The following is a 16,994-nucleotide window of genomic DNA, read 5'->3' as shown; positions in this document are numbered from 1 at the left end:
GTGCACGCGGAGGATTTTTGCCAGTAAAAGGAATTTCAACTCGGGGAGGCTCAGTTCCAGTGTTTACTACAGGTATCTCAACACGGTTTTGATTCTCACCACCTTCTTCTCTAACTTGATCATTAACAAGACGATTCCTTAATTGAACCATTCCGCAAAAGAATTCCAGGAAATTAGCAACACTAAATGATCCAATCCGGAAAAGATTCCACAAGTCAAAATAATTTCACAACATGGCCAACATTCACAAACGAAAGCAAAGAACAAGAACAAATTCCAAAAATCAACAAAACAGAGCAAAATCCAAAAATCTGTGCAACAGTAACTGGACCGGTCGCTTGAGCCGGTCGGTCAAATCAATCGACCGCCAGTAGCGACCGCCTCAAAATACGCGCGATAACAACGTTTCAAATACTGTTTTTGGGTCTCATTTCACTTCTACTTTGTTTCAAACACATCTTCGGCTCTGAGGATTTTGTGCTAAGGGTTAGGAAAGTATTTTGGAGACTCCGTTGGCTTCGGATCTACTTCCCACGCGACGCCTACACACTACACAGGTAATCTTCTCAAAAAACCCTTCATTTCTATGGTTTGCATGAAAGAACTACAATGTGCAACTATTTTTAGGTTTTCTTTTGTGCAAAATGTATTCTTTTACTTCCCATAACATGTCTAGGCATAGATCTACTGTTCACTATGCATTTTTACACTAATAGGTAATTACTGGACATCTCATGGTTCTCATTGGCTCACACTTTGCAACTTTTTCTGCCTAAAAACAGATTTTCTCACTAGATGGCTGCCCGAGGAGGTAGGAGAGTACCCATTCGCAGCTGAGGTCGTGGTCGAGGTAGAGGTAGAGGTGACGCACATGACCCAGTCCATCTAGACTACTTTAGATCACTGGAGGCACAGGAGCTGTACTTTGGCCACTTTAGTCAGCGTCCGATCGAGCATGGTCGACCAGTAGTGACTGCAGAGGTAGAACAGTTCCAGATCGAGAGTAGATTTGCGGCTGTGGGCTAGAGAGGTACCTTGTTCTTGAACGAGGATGCCTATCCAAAGCTAGTCAGGTTATTCTATAGCAACCTGACCTTCCACAGAGAGATGGATGGAGAGCACGACACTAGGTTGGTGATAGAGAGCCGGGTGAAGACTACAGACATACGCTTCACCACAGAGGAGCTGGCTCACATCCTAGACATGCCATACATCCACAGCGACAGGAGATGGTTCGAGCCGGGGGCTGAGTCAGACGATGTCATTCACTGGGAGGAGAGAGCTCTCGTCTTCTCGAGCATTTGCCCACGGGAGTGCAGCGGGGTAGAGTCAGTGACCGAGCTGCTTCCCTCTTGCAAGATCATCTCCCGGATCATAGCACGAAACCTGCTGCCTAAGGCAGGTCATCAGAGTGAGATTTCACTCATGCAGGCTATGATGACCTTCTCCGTCTACACCCGCTACCAGATAGACTTGGCTTACATAATCCAAAATGCCATGATCTATCGAGTGGCTTATCCGAGGGGAGCAAACCTTGGATACGGGCGACTTTCTGACGCGGATCTTCGAGTACTTCGAGGTCGACCTGAGGGGGAGAGGATGCTGTCCCGGTTGGGCATGGCTACACTATAGGTCACAGATTGGTCGCTCAGATGCACTTACTGGGCGGACCAAACTCACCAGAGATGCCAGCCGAGCCAGAGGACATGAATGTAGAGGCTGATGATGAGGATCATGCAGACTCACCACCACCTTCCCAGTTCGAGACAGGAGGCACATCCGGGACTCAGGATACTTCGGAGGTCGCACCACCTTGGGCTAGAGGTCTGTTCACTAGGATGGACCAGTTCGAGCAGGGGCATGCAGAGATGAGGGGCCAGATAACAGAGTGCCTTGACATACTCCGCCAGATGAGACTAGCTCCACCACCACCACCACAACAGTTGATAGACTTAGGCTTTGATCCTTTTTGATTCAGTACTGACTTAGTGTTTAGATATGTTTATTGTAGTTTCTATTCAGCACATGTTCATTTCCTACCATTTTGTAAAGCGTAGAGTACGCTCCAAATTATGTAAAGCTTTATCTTATTAATGAAATACCGTTATGTTTGTTACATTTGTATTATTGTCTCTTATGCACTTTCTTGATAATTACAATGTGAGAATGTATTTCACTTGACTTATATTAAGTTATGCAAAAGATAATTCACTTACTTTCTCAGTTTGTTTCTAACGAAAGATGTTCTATTATTCACTCTAATTCTTTTGAGTCACTTCTGGATCTATGACTCAGATTGCTCATCTAACACTTGTATTAAATATTATTGACTTCATAATACCTGGCTCTGATACCACTCTGTCACACCCCACCCGCCAGTCTCGGTTACCCGCCCGACAACCCGTGGGTGCGATCCTTCACAAGATCCAAGGTTTTAGTCTATCAACAATATTTAAGACAAATAAAGATAATTAAGAGCAAAGACTATTCAACAACTGAATTAAATGAGTCCAAATACTCCAATAACAATAATAAAGGAAAGAAATAATGAATAAAATGAATAAAGGTTTAGCGGAAGTAAACAAAAAAGTTATATCAATTTCTTCCCAGTTTCCTTTTCTAAGTTTAAAAAGTGTTTTTCATGAATCTCAAAGTAAGGTGTCCTCCGGGTTCTTTTCTATTCGCTGAGCGAACTTTCTGACCACCTTCCGTCTCTGACCATCAATAGGTGCGATAAACGCACTCCATGCAGCTGCAGGAGCTCCCGCACATGCTATTTCCATCTCCCACTGACGGTGCCACATCTTCTTCATATGGGATGGTTCCTTCATAGGAAACCAGTCCATCTTCCTGTATAATTCCTTCTTCTGTGTAGGCTAATAAACATATACAAAATAAAGGCGTGAGTTCTAAAGAACTCAGTAAGAAACAATCACAAATCCCATCAATTATCCAACAAATGTCAAGATGTACAAATAATAAGAATGAATGCAAAATATGAATGATACTATGATTTCTAACTATGCAGGTCTCTAATAGTTGACATGCTTTAAGTTATACACCAGCCGTCCTCTGGGTAAGTCTCATCACTCTGATCCGGCAAGGACTGGCTACCTCTGTAGGGATCCTGGGAAAAAGGGAAAAGTCCACACTGGCTCTCATTTCCATGGCTGGGGTTAAGTCAACACTCTCTCACCACGACCATTGGTAATGAGTATTGGCGCACGTCGGGGTTTCTAATCCAATGCAAGGTCATACTGGTTACATGTCTATATGAAGTCCAGATACATCACCTATGGCACCAACCAACTCGGTTCAGTATCCTTCACAACCTAGGAGAGAGAATCCTCACGGACTAGCTACCGCTGTTGGACTCCACTCCTTAACCTTATGGTCATCCACATATTATTGGGGCGGATGCTCTCATGATTCCTCACGACACCCGGTCCGATCCTTGGACATCCATGAGCCCAACCCTAACATATGCAACCCTACCATTTATATGACTAACAGTGGACCACAATGTCACATCACTGTCATCACGGGTCACTCGGTTTCAATCCCCCTACCGAAAGGGTAGTAGCATGTGGGGTACCTAACCATGCAATTCTAGACTCTACCTAAATAATGCCATCAAATAGTAAAGACAGTGCTGGAAACATCAGCAGGCATGTGTCCCATTCCACATCCTTCTGATATCACTAGCTAAGATATCCCAAAAATAGCTACCTCATCCATCAGAACCATATACCAACTATCATCAATACATAACATTCATAATCAACACAGTATGTATGTAAGTAAGACAAACAGCAGTAAAGTAATATGATTTATATTTAAGACATAAAAAGCGCAGCATATATAAAGATATATGATTTCAAATAGACACTAGATTAACATATTACAAGTCTATTCAAGAGATAGGATGAATTGTCCTTACACCATATAAGTAAAACCGTCCGTGAAATGAATTTCGTTAACTATTATATGACTTTTCTTTCAAACAGGTGAATACCTATACACGGGGTTACAATAAGATATAAGTTAAATGAATCAATTTGAATCAGAACCAAAAGTCATTTGGTCTCTGCTTTTACCAGCCCGATCGCTTAGGTTGAGCGACCGCCACTAGTGACCGCCCCAAAAATAGAGAGTTTCAATCCGAAACTCAGGCTTCTGATTACTCCTTTTCAATCCAGATTTCGAGTAATCATGACCTAAGTTTCAAATCTAATACTCCCTAAGCCAAAGGGTGAAGGAAATCCTAGTAATTACCATCATTGGGTTACCCAGAACTCTCCCCTTGACTGGATTATCCTTCTCACGAAAACAGGGTTCTGTTTACGGGTAATTCATCTCAAGTAGATTGGAAAGAGAGTCACAATGATCAAAGGGGGTAACCACAAAGACGAGGGGATGGGTTAACACTAAATTAACAGACAAAGAGAGTAAAGAACAAAGGATTAATTCATTACCTCACGACAGAAAGCCAGAAAAGGAGGGACTGATCTCCAAGTCACTGCCAGCACTCCAAAGTCTCTTTCGGAACTTCCCCGCAGCCGTCTAACCTCCAAATTTAGGAACCACGGATAAATATTCGTTACTTAGACGAGGGTTGCCTTTTATAGAAGTCAGGGGGGCAAAATAGGGTAAAATTCCCAAAAACAGACCGGGCGGTCGCTCCAGGCGGTCGCTTGGTTTAATCGACCGCCACTAGCAACCACCCCCATATAATTTGCCATACAAGGGTGCTTTTGCTAGGGGGTTGATACCCAAGGCCATCCTAGCCCTAAAGAAAAGATGGGGGAGATCTTACCTTCATTTCGGACATCTCCGAACAACACTTGACTTCCAGAATTCCAAATACCAAGCAAGGCAGGCTCTTCAGACAAAGGATTCAGATCCATGGGTTCAGGGTATGGATCATGGACTTCTATCTGGACACTCCACAAATTCACCAGACTAGACCTTCGGGTTCTCGGACCTGAAATACGGATCTCGGGTTAGAAATACGGGGGTTGTTACAATACATATGCGAGAAAAGTTCCATATGTATGGGAGAACCCCAATGAAGAGATTGTGGATACATTAATGGGAATTGGTGTTGCACAACACAAAGCCCCCTGCGGGTGCATGGAGTGCTCTTATGGTACTTATTGATGGCAAGAGGATCCAAGTGGTTCGTCATTTGGATAGGTTGATGAGAGAGGGTTTTATGACACATTTTATCGAGATATTAGAGGAGAGCCGTGCCAGTCCTGAGAAAGACAAGAACTATGATTAAACTAGGAGATTTTCTTTGCTTATGCTGAAAACATTCTTTTGAATACATTTCCCTTTTGATTCATTCCTTGGATTAATTTTTTACTTTTCATTGGATTTTTGACTCTTTATTCTAATACATTATTTATTGAATGGATTAATTGATTACTTTTCATTGGACTTTTTACTCTTTATTCTTTTACATTATTTATTGAACTGTTCTTTGCTCTTAATTTGGCATTGTGTGTATTTATTATTAGTGATGGCTAAACTGAGGATCTTGTGGTTGTGGATCACACCCACGGGTTGTTAGGAGGGTTCAATACTAGCGGGTGGGGTGTGATAGTGAGGGATTAGAGTGACGACACCTACCCAGAGGAGGGTTGGCGTTATATCTTAAAGCATGTTTGCCTAGCTAGAGACTCGTATAGTTAGATTACTAGATGCATTTCATAAATCAACATATTACTATTCATCTTCCGGTCACTATGTGATTGTGGGATATATGGGATTGTTGCCTTACTAAGTTCGTCAGAACTCATTCTTTGTGGATTATCTTGTTTTCTTCAGATACCCTTACAAAAATAGGAGAAGTTCCCCATGCGTGGGAGAACGCCTCTGAAGAGATATTGGAGACGACAATGGGATCTGGTCCTGCACAACATGAAGTTTCCTGCCGGTGCATGGAATGTTCTTGTAGCACCTATTCATGGGAAGAGAGCCCTGATCGTCCGTCATTGGATCGGTCTATGAAGGAAGGACTTATGACTCAGTGAATTGAGAAATATGAGATAGAGTACCCTAAGAAGATATAGGAAAATAATAAAACATGATGAGACATTTCTTTGAACAATTTTACTTCCGTTGTCACAAACCTTGTTACATATCTTGTTACCTACCATAGGATACACTCGTTTGAGACATTCTTTGATATCTTTTAGTTTGGTTTGGATTTATGAATTCATTTATTTTCTTAATTAATTATTGAATTGTTCTTGTTCATGAATTATGACATTTTGTGCATTATTTATTATTGATGATGTAACTGTGGATCTTATGGTTGTAGATCACTCACACAAGTTGTCAAGAGGGTCCGATACAAGCGGTTGGGGTGTGACAATACAAGAAAGCCTAACGGAAAGTTGTTACTGGAATTCGTTATGCACTGAAAAATCTGAACACAAAGTATTTATAGATCAACACTATATCGTTTTGTGAATCAAGGGGTACCCATTGGTTAGAAAGGTACATACCTATTCAGTACATTCATGGTTATAAATATAAGAACCAATTTGTCTAGGCACAAACATACATGAACATAACCAAACTGTAGGATCGTTCAGCTGCACGATCTGATGGTCCAACTTGATTTTGTGTTTAGATAAGAATCTATCTTTATAATGGTTAGATTATTAATGCAAATCTAACCATTAGAATTTCTAGGATTCTTGGGGATTTACCTCCATCACCTTGATCAGTTGTTGAAATAAATGGGGGATTTACCTCCAATACCTCTGGCGACCAAGCCTGTCTCGGGGCAAAAATGGCACTTTTCGGAAATTAGGTTTTGAAGCCCTGTTTAATTATTTTTTTTTCTTTCTAAAACGTGTTTTTATGCTCTAAAGCCGTTAGAGAATGCCAGAGACACTCTAGAGAACCCACTCCAAGGTGAAGGAAGGTTTGGGAGCATCCGTGAAGTTTTCTGTCCGACGATTCTTCTTCTACAAGGTTAGCATTCACTCTATTCTTTCTAGTTCTTCTTTCTCTATTGTTTCTACCTATTGTAGAGACTTTGAAGAAGGTCTAAATCATTGTAATGACCTATGCTTCTATTCCCTTAGATCTAGAGTGAATCTCCATTCACTCTAGCTCTTCTGTGAACTTCACGGTATGATTTTAGTAAAGACTTAGTATAAATCTATGTGATCTTTATTCTTGTTGATTAGTCTAATTTCCAATCCATGTGAGATTATATTTTATGATGTTTTCAGACCTTATTCTACTATTCTCTTTACCTTAGAGTGAATCACTCTAGTCTATCCGTGAATATGCGGTTTGATTTCGGATGAAACCTAATATAGAACTCGTCAGGTTTTTATTCCTTTGGCCATGATTAATGCCTAAATTCTATTAGATAATGTCCTACCATGATTTGAAAAGTTTCTAATTAATTTTAGAGTGATTTGGAACCTAAATGATGAGTTTCCGATCGATTTTAGGATTTGCTATCTGAACACAACAACCTTGGTCAATTGGCTTGGCAGCCTAAGGCAACCAAGCCAGGTGACCAACCATGCTGCTAATAGCAGAATGCCTTGTTTTGCCTTCTTTTCATCTTCAAACCTTTTGGGTTTGTTCCTAACATTGAATCATCATATTGTTAGGACTTTTTTGGCAAATTTGAACTCATCTTTTGGTGTACTCTTCAAGGGTTTCAAGTCGACAACAAGGTGAGGACATTCACTTACATATAACCTAAGTTGCATTCTTATTTGTAATAGGATTTGAATGCATGTTCTATATTGCTGTTTTAGGACTTAAACATGATTGTTGTGCCTTTTAATTTCAGAATGCTGTTAGTAATGATGTTATGCATATTTGTTAAATATGTGAATGTTTGGAATTAATGAATTGTGATATGATGATGTGATTGGAATCATATTGTAATTTAAATGCTTAGGTTGTGATTGTGGAATGAGGAATGCCAATTGGGTGTTTCTATCATCAATGTCCACGGGTTCGGAATCAAACACCAGCAGTGAACCAGAATACACTTAGACAGATTTTGAAACAACAGTCTGTATGGTTTTTTTACGGTCGATCTTGGCTTTGGTGTCAAATTTGTATTTTTTTCCGTTTTCTTTTGGAAAAATTCTGCGTATCAAATTAACACCCTTACACATAGTTGGATCATAACTTGAAGAAAATGAAGAACCAACCATTTATTTATTTTCTTCTTTTTCTTCAGGGAGCTATTCTTGGGGAACGTTTATTGAACACTCTCCACACAACAATAAGGAAAATTCATTATTGACGCCTCTGAAGGTGCCAAACAAGTTTTGTACAATTTTTTTCCCCCAAAGATGGTAAAGATTCGAGTTTCCCATGTGTATTTCATGCCGTACTAAGCTGATTTTTTTTCCTGAGCTAAAAGATTAAATACATAGAAAATATTAACAAAGTAAAAGAACTTGAGATATATTTCAGGCATCATTATTCATCCTCAGAAGTCTTTCTAAGATAGAAATCTACAAGAGTGGCAAAGGCTTCGAATGGCTTGGTTGTGAGCAATTCAACATTGGAGCTGAATTGTTTCTCAAGCTCATATTCCACGGTTGTCTTGACAATGGATACATTTGCTGTTTTCTCTATCACTTGATAGGAAACCCTATACAACTGAAACCCCATGTCAAGAAATCCTCCTTCGATCACCTCCGTCACCTTAAGGCGTTTTTCGTTGTCAATCTTCGTGACTCTCTCTAGAAACCCAGGAATTCCTACACAATAATGGAAACAGACACCGATCAATTTTTTCAAAGGAATAATCAAAGATGTAACTTTTGATAAGAAAGTATATAAATAGAACATAAGTTTTAAGCCCAATAGAATTAGATGATTCTGCAAACATATGTACGAACCAGATGGAAATGTGACCTTACACACGGTACCCTCACCGCCATCACCGTTAATATTGTCCACCCTAACGAAGCACGAAAGCGATTTAGTGGCTAACTTAGCTAGTTTGTCTGTGCCGTAAACATCCCAAACCTTATTTGCAGGTTGCCTCACCTTCGCTTCATGAAAGACTTTCCCATGCATTTTTCCTTCCGCTTCCTCCTTAGGAGCTTGCCTTAAGTTTATCTAAACATTTTTGTTGGTATAATTACGCCAAAATAAACCAAGAAAGAGCGAGGGAAGAAAAGAGAGGCCAAGGGAGAAAGAGCGAGCAAGAAGGAAGCAATGAAACTTGTACTATATAGAGAGGCCGTGGCTCTCCAAATTCAGGTAAATCTATTTTGTTGGAGGAATGCTGACCGGCAATCAATGAGATGGAATTATTCATTATTTTTTTTTTTTGAAGTATCACGGTAGAAATTTAGAGTCGTTTTTAACATATTTAGCTATCCCCTTCCCTTTAAGTTTTACTATTTTTTTTTTGGGAAACAATTTTACTATTTCAAAAATACCCTTCTGATCGAATTCCATTTAATTGCCAGTCAGTAAGGATAACGATGACATTTCCGCCGCACGCTTAATAGCGGAATTCAATTCGGCAATGGATATTGTTACTCAAAAGGAATTAAAAATTGACACCTTGAATAAGGTTTTCGTTTTTTTTTGTGTGGTGAATACACCTTGAATAAGTTCATGCCAGCAATTTATGGTTTGAAGTTAAACTCGGTTCTTCGATGGTAATTAGTGGTTTTGACGTTGATGCGTCCAAAATCTGCTCAGCCCTTAGATCTCCTCTTGATGACTTGCAAAAACGAAAGCGTCAGATGTGGCCCGACCGCGGGGGTCGGGAGTCCACCTCTGAAGGCTAAGTCAGTTGATGAACTTAATCACAAACGGCTCTACTAGAAGCACAGATCTAAGGAATAAAGAACTAGGAAAGGTGATCTAGATCGTAAGCCTCTGATAGTTTACGTCTATCAGTATGTATCTGAATCTGAGTCAGAGTCTCAGATTGTGTGTCCTCCTCACCTCGTATGGCAGTGAGGTTTATATAGAGTGTACCTTCGAATCTCCTTCGTTGGATGCACTTGAGCCTTCTTCGAGTAGTCGTTGGATCTTAACAGTTAGATCCGTTGAGTGATAGACTTCTACTAGTTTGGACTAGTAGAGGACTCCTGAGATAACCTTTAGGTTATGCGATGATTATCCCTTTGATAATGATTAGCCGCAGCCGTCAATTTGAGTCTGCCATCATTAGGGTAATTAACCTAATTCATTAGTTGAATTAGGGCGTGCTTGTAGCTGAATAAGTTTTCTTCCTCAGCAAGCCATCTTCTGGATCCGGTTCGCTCGGGAGCGAGTCGGTTCCCTCTCTTTCGACCTGGGTCGAGGGTCGAACCAGGTATGAACACGGTCCGATCATAATTTCTCCATATCACGAGCCCCCTAGACCAAGCGTTCGGTCGATCCCGAGGGCTTGGTTTTTAACTGGGTTCTTCGTCAGGCAATAGTCTCTGCGTGTTCCATTAAATGTCATATCACATTTAATGCGGTGGTCACTTTTCCTCGAGCGTTGTGAGGGTAAGGCCACGTGTCTCCTTGCAGTCGATCTGTCGTGGATCACGTAATCCAAGCGACGGTTTTCGAACGCCTGTTTCAGATTCGTGAGTTCAAACTTTCAAAACGTCCCCAAATCTCGATCGTTGATTTTGAATCAATCTCGATCGTTCAGATTCCCGAACACTCGTGCGGGTGCTTTTAAAAGCGGTTCGTTGTCTTTGTAGGTTTCATTCTTCCTGTCCGGAATTTGAACCTTTGTCGTCTGCTTCGCGCCTTCCTGCTCTCAAGCTTTTGCCTCACTGAATCAGTAAGTTTACTGGTCTTTTTCTTTTTGTTGCTTACTGAAACAAGTAATGGTGGATAATAGGGCTTCTCTGGTACCCAGTGTTAGTAATAGTAGTGGTAATGAAGCTTTTGCTTCTCCTCCTTCCGAACAATCGGATAGTGATAACAAAACCCTAACTGTCCTTTGTCGCGAGTTTGCTGAAGTTTCTCAAAAAGGTTTAGAGAGAAAAACCGAAACTCCTTCTGTCCTCCCTGAGTCTGGATCTTCCAAGACTTCTAGGGTAACTGCCGAGTCTTCTAGGCAGCCTCAAACTTCCAGGTCCAATGGCGGACCTGGCTCTGTTCCCTCCATTTACAAGGAGGAAACCCTTCTTTCAGCCATCCAAGATTTTGATTTTCCTTCCTCTTATCAAGTTAGGGCTCCCCATCCTGATGAGACGGTTGATTCAACCCTTTTGGGTGAATTTTCTCTCTACATAGATGCACTAGAAAGCGGGGTTCGCTTTCCCTTTTTTAATCCTTTGTTCTCCGCAGTTCTGAATCATTGGGACATTTGTCCTGGAATGCTCCTTCCCAATAGCTGGCGTCTCATGGTCGGCTTCTTGGATTTGTGTTTTGAACTTGGCATTACGCCATCTCTTTCTCTCTTTGTACATTTTCATGTTCTTTCTATCTCCCATCCTCTCGGATGGGTTTTTCTGTCCAAATGCAATAAGGCTGAACTTGATTAGAGGGGCAGCATCCTTGCCAAAGGAACTTTCCCTTCTAACCACAAAAGATGGCGCGAACGATACTTTTTCTGTCGAGCGCCTCCATCGGATCTTAACTTCCCAACCGCCTGGAGGCGGTGTACTTCTTCTTCCGAGAATAACCGAGGCCTTCCCTTATCCAAAGAAGACGAGGTGGCCGTCAGGAAGATCAAATCCATTCCATGGTATCAAGAGATACATGGACTTGAGTTGGAGTATAACTCCATTCTTCAGTACTGGGGCTTGGCTCATTGTGAGCTTCTAACCATCATCTTTTAATTTTACTGAAGTGATACGTCTTCAATTCTGACTTTTGCTCTTCTTCGCAGTGCCTCCAAGAATGAACCTCGAGAACCTGCGAGTGAAGGCCGCTAGGGCCATTGCGACAACCGAGCAATGATCGCCTAGAGCCTTGACCGTTGATCAAGAGGCTTCTGTTCCCTCTCCCGACCCCTCTTATAGGGATATCAGGAATATCAGGCCCGTGGCTGATGCTTCGGGTAAAGGGAAGAAGCCAATGGTGGAGAGGTCTAATGTCTCCTCCTCCGCCCGAACCAAAAGGAGGCATGATACAGTTGATGCTTCCTCTCACAAAAAATCCAAAAATTCAGCGGATTGTGAGGAGGTCTTCACCCCTCAGTGGACCCTGAAGTTGACCAACAGGGTGACTCGGGACCCTGAGAAAGCTGCAGAGTGGAGCTCCCTCAGTCTTGTTCCTTCTGATCGCCAGGAATTTGAAAACCTGGATGACGTTGCCCTTGTTAGTCAATCCACAAGGTACCGGTCTTCTTGCTTACTTATTTTTTCATAATTTCTTATGACTTCTTCTGATAATTTCCGCCTTCCCAGGAATGTTGTGTTGAGCTTCTATCAACACATGGAAGCATTGAGCCGGGTTGGCCGCAATAGCTCCTTGCTGCGACCCTGTGAAGAGAATTTGGCCAAAGCCAATTCTGAGATAGACCGGCTGACTGCAGCTGCCGAGGAGCTGCAAAGAAAGCATGAGGAAGAAGTGATCTCCCTCAAAGAGGCCCTTGATTCTTCAAAGGCTCGTGCCGCTGCTGCCGAGCGCGAGGCCAGGAAGCAAAAAGAAGCTGCCACGTTGTTCAGTGACAGGCTTGAATTTCAATGTGCGGAGAACAAAGAATATCTGAAGTGGGCGGTCCCTAGCAAGCTCGAGCACATCAACCCAGAGCTTCGGAAGGAGTGTGTTCGGAAGTACCTGAACAGCGTACCTTTCTCGGAGCTGCTAGGTGCCTACAACATCCAAGCTTCTCTCTTGGGGCAGAATGACGTTTGGGAGCGAATTCTCGCATCAATCCCTGCCTTTGATACTGCTCCCTTTCGTGAGGTGTGCCATAAAGAGGTCTTCGGGAAATTAGGCATGGATCTCCCAGACTGGGCTCGGGAAGAAAATGATCCTTTTCCAGCTGACCCACAATATGAGGCATATCTGGTTGACGAGCCGGCACTTCCAGAGGAGAAGTCACAAGCCGAGTCACAAGCTGCTGCTAAAGAGGACTCTGACAATGTTATTCTTGAGGAAGGCTCTTCTCAGGATCCTGAGAAAAGTCCTCCCGACCAGGGCTCCTCGGGCAACAATGAAGAAGAGGCTTAGGGAGTTATCTCTTTTTTTTTTTTTTTTTTTTTTTTGTAAAGATTGACCTCCTTGCTAATGAATAGACACTTCTTTTTCATGTTGGCCTTTCCATTTCCCTGTCTCCTGCTGAAATCTTGTCTTGAATATCAAAATATAAATGATAAAACTTATCACTTAACTTCACATTCTTCGACGAATAATAATCTTGTAGAGATATTATGAAGATGCGTTTTGGAAAGATGCATTAATCTTCCCCACTACTTCATTTACTGCAAAGTCCACACGTTTCCCTTCTTGTATCTACGAAGTCCAAACGTTTCCTTGCTCTGGTATACCATTCACTGTTTCCAATGAATCGGAAATACATCCATTATTACAATGGCGGTGCAACGATTGGAGGTATCCCTGCATCGGGTGCTCGCCTCCACATGTTTCCATGTGGCATCCCTCCGACCGTTGATCTTGCTTTCTGCGGATTTCGAAGCGTTATTTCGATCTGGTCCATTGGTTGTCCTTAGCTCTCAACCGTCGTCTTAATACCTGAGGCTATTTAAAGCCTTCGTGGGTACTCCCCATCTATCCTGCTATCTGCAAGTTAGATTTGCTAAAGCGTCATTCCGTCCTCTTGCTTGCTTCCATATTCCTCGTACTCCAACAATAACTCAATCAACTTCTGAACAAGTGAGTTTTTTGATTACTCATCTCTTTCCCCCTTTCCCCCTAAGTAAACTACACAGTAGTAATACTTGGGGTTTAGTTAATCGTGTTTGGGCTTTTGACAGAGAACTAGGGTTTTTCCTTTGTTGCCGTTGTTGTTGGATATTTGTACTGATACAGTTTTTCTGTTTATATAGTGGCTCCCAAGATTAACCCGAACTTTATCAGAGCGAAATCTTGTAAGAAAATCGTTCCGTCGACGGTGGTTGGGGCCGGTGAGGTGGTTTTAGCTAGTGAATCCTCCAAGCGTAAGGCGGCTGACTGTTGGTGAATATTCAAGTCGATTCCCACAGTTTCTATTGATGCCGTCCCTGCGCCTCTTTTGCCCGAAGTGATCGCTCGTCTTTCCCAGGAAGATCTTGATCACTCCGTTGTTGATGGCGCTGCTGACACCCCTGCTGTAGAGACCGTTGGTGCACCCCCGAAGGAGACTCTTCGGGCATCTGAGGCAACTATGTTGGCGTCTGATGAAGGTGTGGTCCCAACAGGTGCTGCTCCTATTTCCAATTCTAGTGCTTGTTTGGCATCCACCTCCTCTCCTTTGGAGTTGGAGGATTTTGCCACCAGGAAGCACCATCGGGTGACAAGTGATGCAGCTCATCCTTATCTTGATGTAGCTCATCCTTCTCATCCTTCGCCCGAATTAGTGTCAAACAAGTTTGACAGAGCGTTGGAAGGGTGCACTGCTGCTCGAATTACTTCTGAGAGCACAGTTCTTTCAAAACTTCCAGATGAAGTCTTTATGAAGTCACTGGTGATGTAAGTCTTTCTTCATTATCTTTTGATTCTGAATATTACTCTTCTGCTCCTTTTTAACTCGGAAGTTGTTTGCAGGAGTCTTACTGGTAACTTCCACAATCAAGTGGAAGCAGCCTCTAGGCTCAATAGGTTGAGCAATGAAGTTTCTAGGCTTCGGGAAATCTCTGAAGCTAAAGATGCTGAATTGCTCGCCTTAGGAAACTAGCTTGGGAGGTTGCAGGAGAAAAGAATTCGGTGATCGATCGTCTTCAGTCAGACTTGGATAATGCCAGGGAGAAGATCCGGCAACTGGAGCGAGCAGTTGGAAAGTCGGGAGCCAAAGGATCTGAAACGTTACCCCAAAGGCAAGCTGTCGTTCCTTTGCCCGAATCCCTTCCAACTGATGTTCGCAGAGCCTGCGTCTTCAAGTATTTACACAGTAAGCCCTTTGTTGATATGCTGAATGCTTATAACTTGCAGGCGTACCGGGATGGTGAGAACGAATTATGGGAATCAATATTAGGGAAGGATCCTCATTTTGATACGACTCCCTACAGTGCTGTTTGCCATCCTGAAGTATTTACCAAACTGGGCATTCCTCTGCCTGACTGAACCAAAAATAAGATTGATCATCCGCCTTCTGATCCAGATATTATGCATTATCTAGAAGCTTCTCCTGTTTATTCTCCCTTGGAAGGATTCAATTATGACGAGCTCGCCTTGAATGCAAGTTTGGTCGAGGACCATACTTCTCCTGGACAAGCTGGACAAAGGGTATGAGATTGCAGAGGATTTTATACATACTGAAATCTTTTTTGTAATTTTCATTTCTCCTCTTCTTTTCCTTGAATCCATACCAATAATTGACTTATGTGTTTGTTCTAGCAAAGTTGTGCCGATCTTGTATGACTTCTTAATGATCATCGATGATGACTTTCTTTTTGGACCGAAGATTGTATCCAGCTCTTGTAATCTTATGTTTGATGTTGAGACCGGCCTCTTCTGGTCTTTTGAAGAAATAAGAAATTAACTTCATCTTGAACTTTTCTAGCCACTTGAATCGCTGTTGCATTAGGTCTTAATTGTTTGAAACAATGCCTTTACTTAAAGATTTTCGGAGAAAGACAATAAGTCTGAGAAGGAAATCACTCGGGTTTTAAACCGATGCCTTTACTTAAGGATTTCCGAAGAAATACAATAAGTCTGAGAAGAAACTCACTCGGGTTTTAAACCGATGCCTTTACTTAAGGATTTCCGGAGAAATACAATAAGTCTGAGAAGGAACTCACTCGGGTTTTAAACCTATGCCTTTACTTAAGGATTTCCGGAGAAATACAATAAGTCTGAGAAGGAACTCACTCGGGTTTTAAACCGATGCCTTTACTTAAGGATTTCTGGAGAAATACAATAAGTCTGAGAAGGAACTCACTCGGGTTTTAAATTGATGCCTTTACTTAAGGAAAATTCGAAAATTCAATAAGTCTTTAAGGAACCTACTAGGGTTTCAAACCGACGCCTTGCAGAAGGAACTCACTCGGATTTTCATCCGATGCCTCGACTTAAGAGATTCCGAACAAAAATTCCATAAGTGTTGAAGGACCCACACGGATTTTCATCCGATGCCTTATAGTTGGATCTTGTTCTTGAATGTGGTGTATGATGCCCCCCAATCAAAAGATAATTTGTTGAAAGCCAAAAATTGCATTGATTGAGTTGAAAATGTTTACATCACGAACAAAATTGAAATCATCATCAAGGATAAAACTTTTTGAGATGCCTGACATTCCACGAACGATCCAACTCTTTATGGGTGTTGATGTTCTTTAGCCTGTAGGCTCCTGAACCAACTAGTTTTACAACCATATAAGGTTCTTCCCAGGAAGGGTCCAATTTTCTTTGATGACGTGGGTCGGAAGCTAAGGTGTTTCTCAACACCAAATCTCTGGCTAAGTACCGACGATTCTTCACTCGAGTATTATAATGAGACGCTATTCTTCTTTGATAATGTTGAGTTCGTGCTATTGCCTTTGCCCGAACTTCATCCAACAGATCAAGACTATCAAGCAGTCCTTGCTCGTTTGCTTTTTCCTCAAACTCTCAATCCTGTAATGTCCCCGCCATTATCTCCACCGGTGCCAATGCTTCGGATCCATATGCTAACCTGAATGGAGTTTCTCCTGTGGGTGTTCGAACCGTAGTTCTATGGGCTCACAGTACGTTATGAAGTTCTTCGACCTAAGAAGCCTTATCAGCTTCGAGTCTTCTCTTTATTCCTTCCGGTAGCGTTCGGTTAGTAACCTCTACTTGTCCATTGCTTTGGGGGTATGCCACTGAGGACATACGATGCTCGATCATATATGTTCCGCAAAATTGCTCAAATTGCCGGCCAAGTACCATCTCGATAAGGC

The 16,994-nt window shown here is 42.1% G+C and overlaps 1 pseudogene; it reads right to left on the bottom strand.

The window, feature by feature from the left end:
* Positions 1 to 8,475: 8,475 nt before the first annotated feature.
* On the bottom strand, positions 8,476 to 9,081 carry LOC149012207 (norbelladine synthase pseudogene; annotated as a pseudogene).
* Between the last annotated feature and the right edge of the window lie 7,913 nt (positions 9,082 to 16,994).

Source organism: Hakea prostrata, chromosome 6 (genome assembly GCF_041222555.1).
Source record: "Hakea prostrata isolate BN-2017 chromosome 6, UWA_Hpros_2, whole genome shotgun sequence".
Classification (NCBI taxonomy): Eukaryota; Viridiplantae; Streptophyta; class Magnoliopsida; order Proteales; family Proteaceae; genus Hakea; species Hakea prostrata.
The sequence above is the reverse complement of the archived record's forward strand: the minus strand, read 5'-3'. Positions and strand labels throughout refer to the sequence as shown.